At 40.4% G+C, this 17,821-nt stretch overlaps 1 protein-coding gene across 24 annotated transcripts in view; it reads right to left on the bottom strand.

Annotated features, from left to right (window-relative positions):
• LOC135516331 (receptor-type tyrosine-protein phosphatase delta-like) overlaps nt 1-17,821 on the bottom strand; it is a 606,705-nt gene that overhangs the window by 428,730 nt on the left and 160,154 nt on the right. For 23 of the 24 annotated variants that reach the window (XM_064940532.1, XM_064940530.1, XM_064940540.1 and 20 more), the window contains exon 4: nt 16,101-16,124. The exons of the other annotated variant lie outside the window; for it this stretch is intronic. The gene's annotated coding sequence lies outside the window, so the exon portion shown is untranslated. The remainder of the gene's footprint in view (nt 1-16,100; nt 16,125-17,821) is intronic. 24 annotated transcript variants of the gene reach the window in all.

The raw sequence follows: 17,821 nt of genomic DNA, 5'->3' as shown, positions 1-17,821 counted from the left end.
TGCCTAGTAAAATAAAGGTAAAATTTAAAAAAAAAATGTGGCAGGCGAAAACCTGAGAAAAAGCCATTCAGGAAGTATTTTTTGTGTGGTTTTTGCAGTTTTCTATTCAATGCCATTACAGTATCCATTGATTTAGGATCCATTGATCCATCCATTGATTCAATTTGCAGTTCCTATGCTTTCCACCAGATGTCAACAGTCTTTAGAAATTGTTTCAGGCTTGTATTCTTATAAATGAGGGAGTAAGACCAGTCTGAATGAGTGGACCTTGACGTGTCACAGAGCTTTTTCATGCGCAATCCCGAGAGAGTGCATTTCTTGTTTACCTTTTATATTGACAACGTTATTGTCCGGTTGAAATATTATAGATCATTTAGGCTAAAAACAACCTGAGGATTGAATATAAACATTGTTTGATATGTTCCTATGAACTTTACGGATACAATTTGGATTTTTTTGTCTGCCTGTTTTGACTGCATTTGAGCCTGTGAATTACTGAAGAAAAGGCTCAAACATAACTGAGGATTTTTGACATAAAGAGACTTTATTGAACAAAAGGAACATTTATTGAGTAAATTAATGTCTTCTGAGTGCCACCATATGAAGATCATCAAAGGTAAGGGATTCATTTTATCTCTATTTCTGAGGTTTTTAACGCTTCTGCTTGGCTGGTTACTGTTTGTAATAATTTGTCAACAGGGCTATGTTCTGGACTAGGTATATTCTGGGCTAGGTATGCTTTTGGCGAAAAGCATTTTGTAAATCTTACACCGTTGTTGGATTAACAAGAAGTTCATCTTTAAACCTCTGTAAAATATGTTTTGTTTTCTGAATCTTTATAATGAGCATTTCTGTATTTGAATTTGGCGCTCTGCAATCTTACTTGATGTTGGCCAGATGGGACGCTATCATCCCACATACCCTAGAGAGCAGTGTTATGGTTTGGGGTTCAGGGTCATGTTGGTTCCAGACTTGGCGCACTGGTACCGTTTGCCATGCAGTAGCAAAGAGAACAGTCCATGGCCTGGGTGGCTGGAGTCTTTGAAATCTTCTGACACCGCCTGGTTTAGAGGTCACTGGATCACAAGATCACAGATCACATGTGAGGTCTCTATATCACGCTTATATGATAAATATTACCCCACTACAGTAAACGGTGACCCCTTTCGCCTATGATCCCTGTACCACAATATATTTTTCAAAAGCAATGATACCCATGCATAACAAAAAGCCTTCACATCTACATCTCAACAAAAAAACTTAAATCCACAGGTTTTAAAAACTAAGGTCTATTAGGCTTACATCGGGCTTTGACCAAGCTGGGAGTGGAAGTTACATATACAGGCAAAATGCATCAGACTGGGGTATCATTGGAGCCAGAATGTCTCCGCTTGGCCACACATGAAGCATTCTGCCTGGCCAAAAGAACATCCAGCTTATGTGCCAGAATCAGAGCCAGAATGGCAGATGGATGGGAAACACAAAAACCTCTGACATTTGACCTTCAGGGAGCAAGGGGTGGATTTCGTCCAATGGTCGTCAACCTCCAAAGTCCTGCCAGCAAACTGTTGGTTTGTATTCATGTGTCAGAAAGACATGCCAAAGATGAGGCTATGCTTACAGTATTAGGATTGAACATGGCTGTCTGGTAGACATTCAGCTATTGCACTCAGAGATGACGATTGGTCAGTAATCTTGAATGAAATATGACTAGTGTCTCTATATCGTGTCTTGTTACTTCATTGTTCTGCATGACTTATTAACAGCATGATATAAAACGAATGCCACAACCTTTTGCACAACATTTTTTTTTGTCAGTTCTTTGACTGTCATTGTTCAGTTTAATGGCCGAAATATAAAGGCACAAAGAAATACTACTTTTGAAAACCAGTTAATTAATGTGACTAATTAAAAAACTCTGGAAGAATACAGAGATGGCTGGGGAACTAAAGAACTAGAGAATCCTTGCTGTGACATATCGGAAAGAGGGCAATTTCGATTGGAGCACCTTCTTTAACATGGCATGACTGAAAATTAAATGATTAAACACACTAGCATAAAAGACAAGTCAGAGGGTGGACTGGACGACACCGACAGAAGTGGCGAGGAATGGAGGAAGGGAACATTAAAAGCGGTGTGGTGATTAAAATAGCGCCTTACGGGCATGTTTAAAGACAATGAGTCTAAATTGGGAGTTAATGAAAACTATGTCAGGGAATTCAGCTACAGTGCCGAGTGGGTGGTGCCCTAGGGGGTGACACAGCACAGCCTTATTTTGCAATGTGTCTGGCCTTGAATGCTGAGGCAAGGTGACCATGAGGGATAGAGGTTGGCTGTTTGAGGTGGGGGCGACTTCAATTTCAAGCCTTGGGTATGGGAATACGAAGCGACTTGGAAGAATCAACAATGTTGCACACTATGGAATAAAATGCATAATGGATGATGGTAAACAACACCAGCATACTTCCCTAATGGTGATGCAATAAGTGGGAAGGAAGCAATCAATCTATTCCTGACCGAGTCTATAATGCCTACATGTTTCAAGCAGACCACCATAGTCCCAGTGCCCAAGAATGAGAAGGTATCATTCCTAAATGACTACCTCCCCGTAGCACTCACATCGGTAGCCATGAAGTGTTTTGAAAGGCTGGTCATGGCTCACAACAACACCATCATTCCGGAAACCCTAGACCCACTCCAATTCCAATACCGCCCCAACAGATCCACAGATGCCGCAAACTCAATCGCACTTTACACTGCCCTTTCCCACCTGGACAAATGGAAGTTTACATACACTTATGTTGGAGTCATTAAAACTAGTTTTTCAACCACTCCAAAATGTTCTTGTTAACAAAGTATAGTTATGGCAATTCGGTTAGGACATTTTGCATGACACAAGACATTTTTCCAACATTTGTTTAGAGACACATCATTTCACCTATAATTCACTGTATCACAATTCCAGTGGGTCCGAAGTTTACATACACTAAGTTGACTATGCCTTTAAACAGCTTGGAAAATTCTAGAAAATGATGTCATGGCTTTAGAAGCTTCTGATAGGCTAATTGACATTATTTGAGTCAATTGGACGTGTACCTGTGGATGTATTTCAAGGCCTAACTCAGTGCCTCTTTGCTTGACATCATGGGAAAATCAAAAGAAATCAGCCATGACCTCAGAAACAAAATTGTAGATCTCCACAAGTCTGGTTCATCCTTGGGAGCAATTTCCAAATGTCTGAGGGTACCACATTCATCTCTACAAACAATAGTATGCAAGTATAAACACCATGGGACCACCCAGCCATCATACCGCTCAGGAAGGAGAAGCATTCTGTTTCCTATAGAAGAATGTACTTTGGTGTGAAAAGTGCAAATAAATACCAGAACAACAGCAAAGGACCCTGTGAAAATGCTGGATGGTTTAAGGACAACAAAGTCAAGGTATTGGAGTGGCCATCACAAAGCCTGGACCTCAATCCTATACAAAATATGTAGCAGAACTGAAAAAACGTGTGCGAGCAAGGAAGCCTACAAACCTGACTCAGTTACACCAGCTCTGTCAGGAGGAATGGGCCAAAATTCACCCAATTTATTGTGGGAAGCTTGTGGAAGGCTACCCAAAACGTTTGACCCAAGTTAAACAATTTAAAGGCAATGCTACCAAATACTAATTGAGTGTATGTAAACTTCTGACCCACTGGGAATGTGATGAATGAAATAAAACCTGAAAAAACAATTCCCTCTACTATTATTCTGACATTTCACATTCTTAAAATAAATAATGGGTGACATTATTGCTGACGCCATTTCCGGTCACAACTCGCAGACTTGTTTACATGTTGCTGTGAGTTTTGTGCGTTTTGTTGCCAACCTTACTTTGCTACCTGACAAAAGGTTTTACTTTTTAATTACCGTTTATATTTTTGGTTTTTCCCTCAACTTTTTTTTCATTCAACTTTTTCACTCCGGACGCTTTATCTGGACGTGGTTCGTCAGGACCTCCCACAGCCGAAGCTAAGTAGTAACATTAACATGATGCCTTCTAATTGATGTCGCTGTACTCCTAATATACAAGAGAACGATCGTCTTACGGCGAAGATAGCTGTGTTGCAAGAACAGCTTCAGATGCAATCGTTAGGCAAGGGTAATTTCAGTGTAGGAAAGGATGAAACAGCGTCTGTGCCACCAGTAAGTATGGATAGTGATGTTAGTATTAATCCCCTCACACCGTCCCCGCAGCCGGACAACATTTTCATGGTTTCTGGAGGGAAATGCTGTAGGAATGCTCAACCGGTGTCGCTCATTCAACCGACAGAATCTTTCAACCGGTTTTCCTCATTAAGCAGCGAGTCGGATTCTGAGGCCGAGCCTTCTCTGGTCTCTACTCCTCCAGTTAAGGGGTCTGAGACGCCAAAGCTTCCCACCATTAGCTCTGACAAATTGAAAACCCTAGTCATTGGCGACTCCATTACCCGCAGTATTAGACTTAAAACGAATCATCTAGCGATCATACACTGTTTACCAGGGGGCAGGGCTACCGACGTTAAGGCTAATCTGAAGATGGTGCTGGCTAAAGCTAAAACTGGCGAGTGTAGAGAGTATAGAGATATTGTTATCCACGTCGGCACCAACGATCTTAGGATGAAACAGTCAGAGGTCACCAAGTGCAACATAGCTTCAGCGTGTAAATTAGCTAGAAAAATGTGACAGCATCGAGTAATAGTTTATGGCAGCCTCCCAATTAGGGGGAGTGATGAGCTCTACAGCAGAGTCTCACAACTCAATCGCTGGTTGAAAACTGTTTTCTGCCCCTCCCAAAAGATATAATTTGTAGATAATTGGCCCTCTTTCTGGGACTCACCCACAAACAGGACCAAGCCTTGCCTGCTGAGGAGTGACGGACTCCATCCGAGCTGGAGGGGTGCTCTCATCTTATCTACCAACATAGACAGTGCTCTAACTCCACAATGAAATAGGGTGCAGGCCAGGCAGCCTGCTAGCTTAGTGGAGTCTGCTACTAGCACAGTCTGTGTAGTCAGCTCAGCTATCCCCATTGAGACCGTGTCTGTGCCTCGACCTGGGTTGGGCAGAACTAAACATGGCGGTGTACGCCTTAGCAATCTCAGTAGGATAAAGACCTCCTCCATTCCTGACATTATTGAAAGAGATCGTGATACCTCACATCTCAAAATAGGGCTACTTAATGTTAGATCCCTTACTTCAAAGGCAATTATAGTCAATGAACTAATCACTGATCATAATCTTGATGTGATTGGCCTGACTGAAACATGGCTTAAGCCTGATGAATTTACGGTGTTAAATGAGGCCTCACCTCCTGGTTACACTAGTGACCATATCCCCCGTGCATCCCGCAAAGGCGGAGGTGTTGCTATCATTTACGATAGCAAATTTCAATTTACAAATAAAAAAATTATGTTTTCGTCTTTTGAGCTTCTAGTCATAAAATCTATGCAGCCTACTCATTCACTTTTTATAGCTACTGTTTACAGGCCTCCCGGGCCATATACATTTTTTCTCATTGAGTTCCCTGAATTCCTATCGGACCATGTAGTCATAGTGGATAATATTCTAATTTTCAGTGACTTTAATATTCACATGGAAAAGTCCACAGACCCACTCCAAAAGGCTTTCGGAGCCATCATCGACTCAGTGGGTTTTGTCCAACATGTCTCTGGACCTACTCACTCTCACAGTCATACTCTGGATCTCGTTTTGTCCCATGTAATAAATGTTGTGGATTTTAATGTTTTTCCTCATAATCCTGAACTATCGGACCACCATTCTATTACGTTTGCAATTGCAACAAATAATCTGCTCAGACCCCAACCAAGGAGCATCAAAAGTCGTGCTATAAACTCACAGACAACACAAAGATTCCTTGATGCCCTTCCAGGCTCCCTCTGCCTACCCAAGGACGTCAGAGGACAAAAATCAATTAACTTCTTAAGGTATAGGGGCAGAATTTTCACTTTTGGATAAATAGCGTGCCCAATTTCAACTTCCTGCAACTGATGCCAAGAATATAACATATGCATAATATTAGTAGATTTGGATAGAAAACACGCTGAAGTTTCTAAAACAGTTTCAATCATGTCTGTGAGTATAACAGAACTTATGTAGCAGGCAAAACACTGAGGACTAACCGTTCAGATTTTTTTTTTTGGTCTCTTTCTGTTCACTAGCAAACGATATTTCTTAGGAATGTGTTTTCAGTTCCCACCGCTTCCACTGGATGTCACCAGTCTTTGGAATTTGGTTGAGATTATTCATTTGTGCAATAAAGAAGTAGGGCCAACTAGGAACCGCGTAACACTGTTAAGAGTTGCGCAAGCCTTGGAAAGTGGCTTGATTTGCTGTGTTCCTGTATTGAACACAGATAGACCCGTCTTCAATTTGATCGTTTATTAACGTTTAAAAATACCTAAAGTTGTATAACAAAAGTCATTTGAAATATTTTGGCAAAGTTTATAGGCAACTTTTGAAATATTTTGTAGTGACGTTGCGCATTTTGGAAGCTGTTTTTTTCTGAATCAAATAAATTGACATTTTGGATATATACAGTGCCTTGCGAAAGTATTCGGCCCCCTTGAACTTTGCGACCTTTTGCCACATTTCAGGCTTCAGACATAAAGATATAAAACTGTATTTTTTGTGAAGAATCAACTACAAGTGGGACACAATCATGAAGTGGAACGACATTTATTGGATATTTAAAACTTTTTTAACAAATGAAAAACTGAAAAATTGGGCGTGCAAAATTATTCAGCCCCCTTAAGGTAATACTTTGTAGCGCCACCTTTTGCTGCGATTTCAGCTGTAAGTCGCTTGGGGTATGTCTCTATCAGTTTTGCACATCGAGAGACTGAAATTTTTTCCCATTCCTCCTTGCAAAACAGCTCGAGCTCAGTGAGGTTGGATGGAGAGCATTTGTGAACAGCAGTTTTCAGTACTTTCCACAGATTCTCGATTGGATTCAGGTCTGGACTTTGACTTGGCCATTCTAACACCTGGATATGTTTATATTTGAACCATTCCATTGTAGATTTTGCTCTATGTTTTGGATCATTGTATTGTTGGAAGACAAATCTCCGTCCCAGTCTCAGGTCTTTTGCAGACTCCATCAGGTTCTCTTCCAGAATGGTCCTGTATTTGGCTCCATCCATCTTCCCATCAATTTTAACCATCTTCCCTGTCCCTGCTGAAGAAAAGCAGGCCCAAACCATGATGCTGCCACCACCATGTTTGACAGTGGGGATGGTGTGTTCAGGCTTATGAGCTGTGGTTGCTTTTACGCCAAACATAACGTTTTGCATTGTTGCCAAAAAGTTCAATTTTGGTTTCATCTGACCAGAGCACCTTCTTCCACATGTTTGGTGTGTCTCCCAGGTGGCTTGTGGCAAACTTTAAATGACACTTTTTATGGATATCTTTAAGAAATGGCTTTCTTCTTGCCACTCTTCCATAAAGGCCAGATTTGTGCAATATACGACTGATTGTTGTCCTATAGACAGAGTCTCCCACCTCAGCTGTAGATCTCTGCAGTTCATCCAGAGTGATCATGGGCCTCTTGGCTGCATCTCTGATCAGTCTTCTCATTGTATGAGCTGAAAGTTTAGAGGGATGGCCAGGTCTTGGTAGATTTGCAGTGGTCTGATACTCCTTCCATTTCAATATTATCGCTTGCACAGTGCTCCTTGGGATGTTTAAAGCTTGGGAAATCTTTTTGTATCCAAATCCAGCTTTAAACTTCTTCACAACAGTATCTCGGACCTGCCTGGTGTGTTCCTTGTTCTTCATGATGCTCTCTGCACTTTTAACGGACCTCTGAGACTATCACAGTGCAGGTGCATTTATACGGAGACATGATTACACACAGGTGGATTGTATTTATCATCATTAGTCATTTAGGTCAACATTGGATCATTCAGAGATCCTCACTGAACTTCTGGAGAGAGTTTGCTGCACTGAAAGTAAAGGGGCTGAATAATTTTGCACGCCCAATTTTTCAGTTTTTGAAATGTTAAAAAAGTTTGAAATATCAAATAAATGTCGTTCAAATTCATGATTGTGTCCCACTTGTTGTTGATTCCTCACAAAAAAATACAGTTTTATATCTTTATGTTTGAAGCCTGAAATGTGGCAAAAGGTCGCAAAGTTCAATGGGGACGAATACTTTCGCAAGGCACTGTACGGACGGAATTAATCAAACAAAATGACCAATTGTGATGTTTATCGGACATATTGGAGTGCCAACAAAAGAAGCTCATCAAAGGTAAGGAAGGTTTTATATTTTATTTCTGTGTTTTGTGTAGCGCCTGCAGGGTTGAAATATGCTACCCTCTTTGTTTACTGTTGTGCTATCATCAGATAATGGCTTCTTATGCTTTCGCCGAAAAGCCTTTTTAAAATCTGACATGTTGGCTGGATTCACAACGAGTGTAGCTTTAACACTTCAGTTAGTGTTATTTTAATATTGTTATTTTATTGTGTTCATTTTTATTTGAATTTTTACTTTTACTTTTTACTTCATGCATTGTTGGTGTGCTTGTAAGTAAGCATTTCATGGTAAGGTCTACACCAGTTGTATTCCGCGCAGGTAGCCTAGAGTGTTGGCCTAGTAACCGAAAGGTTGCAAGATTGAATCCCTGAGCTGACAAGGTAAAAATCTGTAGTTCTGCCCCTGAACAGGGCAGCTAACCCACTGTTATTGTCATTGAAAATAAGAAATTGTTCTTAACTGACTTGCCTAGTTAAATTAAGGTAAAATAAAAAATGTAACAATTTGATTTGATGTGGTTTTGTATTCTGGTTGAGGCATCGCAACAAACTGTGTCCAGCAAATAACTTTGGCTCAGTTCAGTGTGTTCTCTAAAAGTTCCCCATTGGCAAAAAATGCAATTAAATCCCGGCAAAGGGACCAAAGCTCCAAAACTTGGAATCCGGTGCTTGGTGCTTCCCCTTCTCTGTCTTGTGAAGTGTGGATCTAAGACCTGGATGCAGGACCAGATACACTCATAGAGAAAGATATAGAAGGAACAACAGAGAAGGAGCCCTTAATGTGCCTTCACCATATGCTGTTAGCTACTGATGGATGTTACTCTCCCCAGGCACTGAGACAACTTATCGCGTCTGCCGGTGACATCGTTGTTTCCGATAAAGTTAAAGACGAGCCATCTGTTAGAAACAGCGGCCCCACTTGCAGGGACAAGTGTATGTGTGTGTGTGTGTGTGTGTGTGTGTGTGTGTGTGTAAGACAAGGTTCTTACAATTGTGATTTTCTAATAGATTTTATATCTATATTTATATTTGAAATTCAGACTAGTTTCAGTTTTCAGACCTGATTTAGTAGTTTTTATTCAGTTTCAGTTTGACGTTTTTTACATACATTTATATACATTCAGTTTTAGTTTTATTTAGTTTCAGATTTAGTTTCAGTGTTATGGACAGAAAATAGCCTTATAAACGGGAGGCTAGGAGACATTTGTGTTATAGGCCTATAGCAGGGGTTATAGGCCTATAGCAGGAGTACTCATGTACTATTTAAGATGGTCCTTCACAAAAATGTCCTAGGTGGCAAAGGTCCGGATGGATATTGTAATTTATTGGCGTAGTAACAAACCTCCACCTCACAGCAACCGCAAACTGTTCCCACCCTTCTTTTTGACAGAGAGAAAAATGTGCCGATTTTAAGATTATTTTCTGCAATTCCACACACTATGCCATTGACCGAAGAGAAAATATATCAGTTTTTATGCAAATGTCCTGCCTTTCTACACATTTCCCCCATTTTATGTGTGTTTATTTGATACCAGGAGTCGAATCCACACTGAAAACCCCAAATAAAATTAGAGCTGTCTCACCTTGTCTTTATCCTGAAATGATTTGTGGGTGCTGTTCAGATGAACTTGAGGTTGGTTGTGTTTTTTCCCTTGAACCTCTGTTCCACACATGCTGCCAGCTTCTGACACCACAATGCTTTTATCCTTTCTAGCAATTAGTGTACTCAAAATAATCCCATATGGGGCTTTGTCTTTTCTGACCGATAATATATATATATTTTCTTAATTGTTTTCTTTCAGTTTACTGAATAGTTTTTCCAATTGTCGTTTTTATTTTAGTTTCAGTTGGTGTGTGAATCGCACCACTACTAATAAACTGGCAAATGTGAAGAAGCTCTGTGTGTCATAATCATATGTAATGCCAGTTAAAACCAGCTGACATCCCACTCTGGAGCTTTGATATGCCGGTACAGTTTATTATGTTCAACAATACATTCAAATAATGGCATTTAAAACTAATTTTATGCCAGTTAAAATTAGCAGAGATCCCAATCTGGAACTTTGATATGCCTTTAGTGTCTCGCTCTGATCTGTTTCACCTGTCCTTGTGATTGCCTCCACCCCCTCCAGGTGTCGCTGATTTTCAGCGACACCTGAACATGTGTTTCCTGTCTCTCTGTGCCTGTCTCTGTCTCACTCTGTGTCTCTCTGTTCGTCTTGTATGTTTTTCCAAGTCAACCAGCGTTTTTCCCATTCTTCCTTTATTTGCTATTCTCCTTTTTATAGTCCTCCCGGTTTTGACCCTTGCCTGTTTCTGGACTCTGTACCCGCCTGCTTGACCATTCTGCCTGCCTTGACCACGAGCCTGTCTGCCACTCTGTACCTCCTGGACTCTAATCGGGTTTTGCCTGTCCACAACCATTCTCTTGCCTACCCCTTTTGGATTAATAAACATTGTAAGACTCCAACCATCTGCCTCCTGTGTCTTCATCTGGGTCTCGCATTGTGTCATGATACTTAGAGTATATTATGTTCAATAATATATTGAACAACTTGCCAAATCAAAAATGGTGGTCTAAATATGAATGTTTACATTTTCCAATATTCATAACATAATGTAAGAAAATTGTTATTGAAAACAAAATACTACTCATACTACAGATTAAGCAGTAAAGCTTCATATGACACCAATTGTTGCTTCGTAGCACCCATAGATGAGCCTTAAAGAAGGCCTGGGTAAAGTCAAAATGTCATAAATATGCCAACTTTGATTAATTATTTCTCAATTATGCTTTTAGATACAAATGTCAAATTTAACAATCCTTCCTCCAGAGGAACATTCTGTGGATTACATTTCATGATACATTTTTTTTTAAACTGTCCTGGTTTTGTGAGGGATCACCCCATCGGGAGAAACTCTAAACAGTACCATTTTGAAGTCATTTTCATTCCAGAATGATGTTACATAAATTTTAACATTAAGTGGTTAAGAATGACCTTTCACTGAGATATTCGGTGCACAAACAGCTCCCGACACACATTAGAGAAACACACCATTTGTAAATCGCATCTGTCACCTATTTATAGAATTTAACAATGTAATGGTGTTCGCTTATCCCGGCAGCCGACAATCACTTTCCTTTGCCACCGCTCGCTGAAACACTGATCAAGCATACCACAGTTTCTATCTGAATGAAAGGCCTGCAAGGCATAATACAATAATAACCGTCGCGCAGCTTGTCTAAAGATCTGAAGGTGCTATTTTCACTCACTGTGGAGCGAACAAAGAGGAATTCTCTGTACTCTCACCTCATTGCCATTCTTTCCTTTAGCTTCTCATTGAAGTGCATATGAAAAAAGGAGAAGGCCTTTTGAATGCCAGGCATTTTCAATGTGTATTCAAAGGATGGAGCTTCAAGGATTAGGCAAAGACAGGCACATGCTTTTGACTTGGTATAGAGTGTTGGGAGGAAGACACAAGTGCAGATGGCGGAAATAAAGGAGAGACGAGTGAAACGGGACAGTGCGCTGCCATGATGATGACAATTCTGGAGCATCACCTGGTGTGTGACTCATTGGCAGAGATATATTTGGAACTGTCTGCTCAAGGACATACCCAAAATCCTGACATCTCTATCCTACTACCCACATGGACAAACACAGTAAACATCAATGAAAAGATTACAACTCATTTGTAATAATTGAAAGTCGAGTGAGATTGATACAGGGATGAATTTTTTGCTTCAAAATGACAGACCTTACACTGAAAATTACTGTTTCTACAAGACCAGAAAATACAGTGTCTTCAGAAAGTATTAAGACCCATTTACTTTTTCCACATTGATGTGTGACAGCCTGAAATTAAAATATATTACATTTAGATTTTGTGTCACCGATCTACACACAACACCCCGTCGACCATTTTTGAAATGAATAAACAATTAAAAGTTGAAATGTCTTGAGTCATTAAGTACTCAATCCCTTTGCTATGGCAAGCCTAAATAAGTTCAGGAGTAAAAGCATGTTTAACAAATTACATAATAAGTTGCATGGACTCATTCCGTGTTCAATAAGTGGTTAACATGATTTGTTAATGACTAACCCATCCCTGTACCCCACAAATACAATTATCCATAAGGTCCCTCAATCAAGTAGTGAATTTCAAGCGCAGAAGACCAGGAATGTTTTTGAATGCCTCGTAAAGAAGGGCACCAATTGGTAGATCCCTTTGAGCATGGTGAAGTTATTAATTACACTTTGGATGGTCGTATTAATACATCCAGTCACTACAAAAATGCAGCTGTCCTTCCTAACTCGGTTGCCGTAGAGGAAGGAAACTGCTCAGGGAATTCCACCATGAGAGAATTGGGATTTAAAACAGTTAAAGAGTTTAATGGTTGTGATATGAGAAAACTGAGGATGGATCAACAACATTGTAGTAACTCCACAATAGTAACCTAAATGACAAGAGTGAAAAGAAGGAAGCATGTACGGAATAAAAATATTCCAAAACATGCACAATGTTTCCAAAAAGGCTCTTAAGTAATACTGCAACAAAAGTGGCATAAAATGTACTTTTTGTAATGTTTGGGACAAATTCAACAACACATCACTGGGTATGCTTGTCATCGGCAAGAACTAGGGCATTTTTTTCAGATAAAAATAAACAGAAGACAGCTATAAGCACAGGCAAAATCCTAGAGGAAACTTGGTCCAGTCTACTTTCCAACAGACACTGGGAGATTAATTCACCTTTCAGTAGAACAATAACCTAAAACACAAGGCCAAATATACACTGGAGTTGCTTACCAAGACGACATTGAATGTTCCTGAGTGGCCTAGTTAAAGTTTTGGCTTAAATCGGCTTTCATCAATGGCAAGACATGGAAATGGCTGTCTAGCAATGATCAACAATCAACTTGACAGAGCTTGAATTATTTAAAAAATAATAATGGGCAAATATTGTACAATCCAGATGTACAGAGCTCATAGAGACTTACCCAGAAAGACGCACAGCTGTATACGCTGCCAAAGGTGCTTCTACAAAGTGTTGACTCAGGGGTGTGAATACTATTGGCAAATTTGAAATATTTCTGCATTTAATTTAAATAAATTTGCAAACACTTCTAAAAAAAAAGTTCACATTGTCATTATGGGGTATTGTGTCGATGGGTGATTTATCTTTTTATTTCAATCAATTTTTAATGCAGGCTGTACCACAACAAAATGTGGAATAAGTCAAGGTGTATGAACATTTTCTGAAGGCAATATATATTACATTACACTTCTGAGAAGAGACTGGAAGGTAGTTAAGTCAATTAATGATCAGTTCAAAGAGGTCTGTACAGGTTAATAAGTACATTGTACATGGTAACACATCCTCAGTAACTATGTCCAAACACCATTACTACATTGTTTTGTTAGTATAAATAGATCACATTGTCCCAATTTTAACACAATTACATTTTGTATGAAACACTCTAGGTCCTCCTCTCAACATGTAACTATTCAGATTATTATCATTATTAATCAATCAATTAGTGCATTCTCAATATTCTCAATATGGCACGTGTCCAAAACATGTATCTGTAATAATGAGCAAAATGTATATTTGTCTCTAACCATTAATCATGGGAAACAGGGCATAAATAAAGACCATTAGGCTTCATTCCTGCTCAGTTCACCAAAGAGGACTCCTATCTTTCTGCCATTGTGGATGTGAATCTGGAAACGCAACACCCGCAGATGCCTGGCGTGCTGTTTGACAGATTCTCAGTCTACCAGCAAGGCTCTCTGTAAATGTCCATCTGTCGGCCTCCCGCGGGTACTTATTATTCCCGGCAAGCCAGGGGTTTTCTCCTCCGAGCAGTCAGTCAGTCGCTCACTGCTGCCTGCCTCTCAAACAACGAGGGCCGAACCAGAACATTTCTCGCAGATGCTTCGACTGGTTACCAGTGGCAGGCGGAGTGGCGTTGTTTTCAATTACACCATGAGGTGACTTCTCTCTTATATGGATGCTATGCTTATTGCAGGAATGCTAATTTGAAGAGAACATTTAACATGTACGTTTAAGGGGGGCTAATTAAAAAAAAAAAGGTTTGCATGCTATGGGAAGGTAGTGACCGTCCATCCAAATTTTGCTCCGCTGACCACTCCCTCCCTCCTACCTTGTGGACGAGGTGATTGATTTTCCCCTCTAAACAACCTTGCTGTGAGCAATAGGGGTGTTGATGGCTCATGCTGTCCAGGTTTAGGGCCCTGCTATGGGGGATTCAATCATATATCTGACCCCTACCATACCAGTGCAGCCTTAGATTCTGTTGCTGGGTTGTATGCACCGAGGAACCAGGCTGAGTGAGTGTTCCCATACTGTTCAGTCAACAGGCTAATTGTGTCATCCCAGTGAGCGATAGTCACGGCTGAGTGGATGGCTGTCTTATCTCCACTGTAGTCGATTTCTGGTCAACAGGGACCATAGTTAAAGGTTACACTACTGTTCTACTTCCTATTGTACTGTATAACGTGATACTCTGGAACATGAGTACAGTATCACATCATAATCAGATTATTTCTATTAGTTTAAAATCATACATATATATGTATATATATATGAATTCTTTATGTTATACAGTCATTATCGGCCATCTTTATCATGGGTGTCAATAATTATATTATTTATTTCAAAATGACAGAAAATAATGAAATTTGACCTTAAAAGTAATTGAAATATTTGTGGTGTGTCGCTCCTCATGATGTGACAATGACATGACACGGTCTACCATGTTGTGGTTTATAAGTTACAATATCCTTTCGAAACACCACTTCCTTGAAGATATTCAGCTTGAGATATTTAGTGGCCATTAACTGCATCATAATATATATTTTTTGAGCGCAATTCTAAGATGTCCTCATAGAGCTGTAATCGCCGTGGCGATCGCGCCTTCCTGTCGTGACATGGAGGTTTGTGGTAGAGAGGACATAGGGAGCTGAGGCAGGGAACATGTTCAACACCAGTGGTGGGGCCATGGCCCGGGCCCCTTACTATAGTTTCTGTCTTAGGAAACAGACACCGCAGCTCCCTGCTAGAGTCAACACTGCAAGATCGTCTTTGAAAAATCTGGGCCATTTGACTCTCATTTGAATACATTTCAAATTTATGGCGCAGAGCTCACAACCCGGCTGCCAGAAATAGCTAGCTTGTGTGAGTCGGCGCACTCACACGTGGGAATACGAAGGGAAGGATTGCAAAGCGTTGCATACCTTCCTGAGCAAACAGCAGGATCTACGCAGCCGCGCCCCTACTCCCTCCTTTACTTAGGCATTCAGGAAACACAGGTGGACCCCAAAGAGATCCCTTAAAACATATCTCACTGTTTGCAAAAGGAAATAGCATAACGGTATTATACTTGGAAGATGGGTTAATCTGTGGACATCGGAGGGTTGGAGTTCAGATCAGAATTAATGGTGGATTGGCCACTGTGGGTGAAAATCCAGCACTTGCAGAAAGAGGAAATTATGAATATACCGTATGTATAATTAGTTAACTACATGTACTGTATATGTGAGAGAAAATAGCTGTAAGTAGCAGTAGAAGCCATTTTGTCCGTTAGTTTACTCCAATCGGGGGAGGGCTGGTAGGGTAAAAAAAAATATTTAAAAAAATATGGAGGATTAGAAATGATGCCAACAATTAATTAGATAGAAACCCAAATCTTTTCGCAATAACAAAGCAGATCTATATATAAAAACTTCTCAGTGTTGAGGATTAAGTTGGAAAAATAACAAAAATGAGTCTTACCTATTGTGGAACAGTTGGTCACATCTGTAAGCAGGAGGCAGGGGAAGAATGAGAGGGGGGGAAGGAGAAACGTCAGCAAATTACAAAGTAAACTTCAATGCAGGCTAAGGCTGACACCGGCTCCTGAAAAATGACAGTATCCCAGACGTTGGTGCAGACTGGGGGTTAAGAATTGTCCCTGTCAAGAAGGGGGCTGTAATTTATTAAACGAGGGACATTAAAAGTCAAAGAATTCTCCCCCGAGGATCCAAAGTTTGCACAACTTGTATTAATAATTGTCAGTGTTTCCTCCAATTCAAAGGGAAGGAGGGAGATTATAAAATAAAAAAAGTACTGGGCAGCAGTCAACCATTACGACCAAATGTTCACCTCTGACACCTCAACACCATCATGCACACACACACACACACACACACACACACACACACACACACACACACACACACACACACACACACACACACACACACACACACACACACACACACACACACACACACACACACACACACACACACACACACACGCAGACCACCTTCCTCCACTCGTATGTCTTGAAAGTATTTTAGCAGGCCTTAGACATCTCTAACACTTTGTCTGTTTTATGAAGACCTTAAGGTCATTCCACTACAATAGAAGCAGAAGCCCAGCAAGATAAATTAGTCTGATTTAGCCACATCTTCAATTTCAATGCTGCTTTCCCTGACATTTATTTTGGCTAAGATTTATGAAGAGGACAGTTGCGCGCTTCTTGACTTCACTGTAGAACCCTTTCTGACAAGTCCGAAAAATAGATTTCCATTACCTCACTATTTTTACATCAGAAACTGGTCCCTCTAGGAGTGTGCTGCTATCGGGTACAGTTTTGCTTTGCTTGTAAATGTTGCAATAAAACACATTTTTCAGCTCACAAGGAAAGTAGATTCAGAAGCTGTTCTGTGGGTAAGCATTGCTTACTGATCTCACAGAGATGTACTGTACTTTTTTGTGTGCATAATTTTCAAGAAATATGATTTATCATAGATAATGTATTTCTCCCTACATCTATTTGCATTCTTGTGAATAGAATCTTCTGGGATTGACTGCGCTGGGAGAATGTGACTACAATGCCAAGCTGGCTACCCACAAGGGAATGGCTTATTTTTAGGCTAAGGGCGGGAATTAATAGGACTCAAGCTCCTTGTGCTTGGGTATTCATTACTATGCTGTCTGCTTCAAACACTGTCTATTGCTGTTCTTGCTAAACCGCGTCTGGACACCTTCAGGGACCACGGCGGTAAGACAGACCCAAAAAGAAACACCTGGGGTTTTAATGGGAGAGAAAGTGAGACACTTCCTAAGAGCCAGTCAGAGACAATGAAGGAAAGGTAACAGGCTGTATTGGGAGTTTGGTGCAGCACATAGCAGATCAATAGTGCCCTATAAAATGTTGTACAACTTTTATTTTTTTAACATTTATTTAACTAGGCAAGTCAGTTGAGAACAAATTCTTATTTACAATGATGGTCTACCGGGGAAGTGGGTTAACCGCCTTGATTTTTACCTCGTCAGCTCAGGGATTCAATCCAGCAACCTTTTGGTTATTGGGCCAACGCTCTAAACACTGGGCTACCTACCTGCAGGCTCACTTTGTAGCGTTCGAGAATGATAGAGCACAGGTTACTTATTTCCACTTAGCCAAACGCAACTACAACCTACATATTTTGGAGCAGTCACGTCAC

Source organism: Oncorhynchus masou, chromosome 27 (assembly GCF_036934945.1).
Source record: "Oncorhynchus masou masou isolate Uvic2021 chromosome 27, UVic_Omas_1.1, whole genome shotgun sequence".
In the NCBI taxonomy this organism is placed as follows: domain Eukaryota; kingdom Metazoa; phylum Chordata; class Actinopteri; order Salmoniformes; family Salmonidae; genus Oncorhynchus; species Oncorhynchus masou.
The sequence above is the reverse complement of the archived record's forward strand: the minus strand, read 5'-3'. Positions and strand labels throughout refer to the sequence as shown.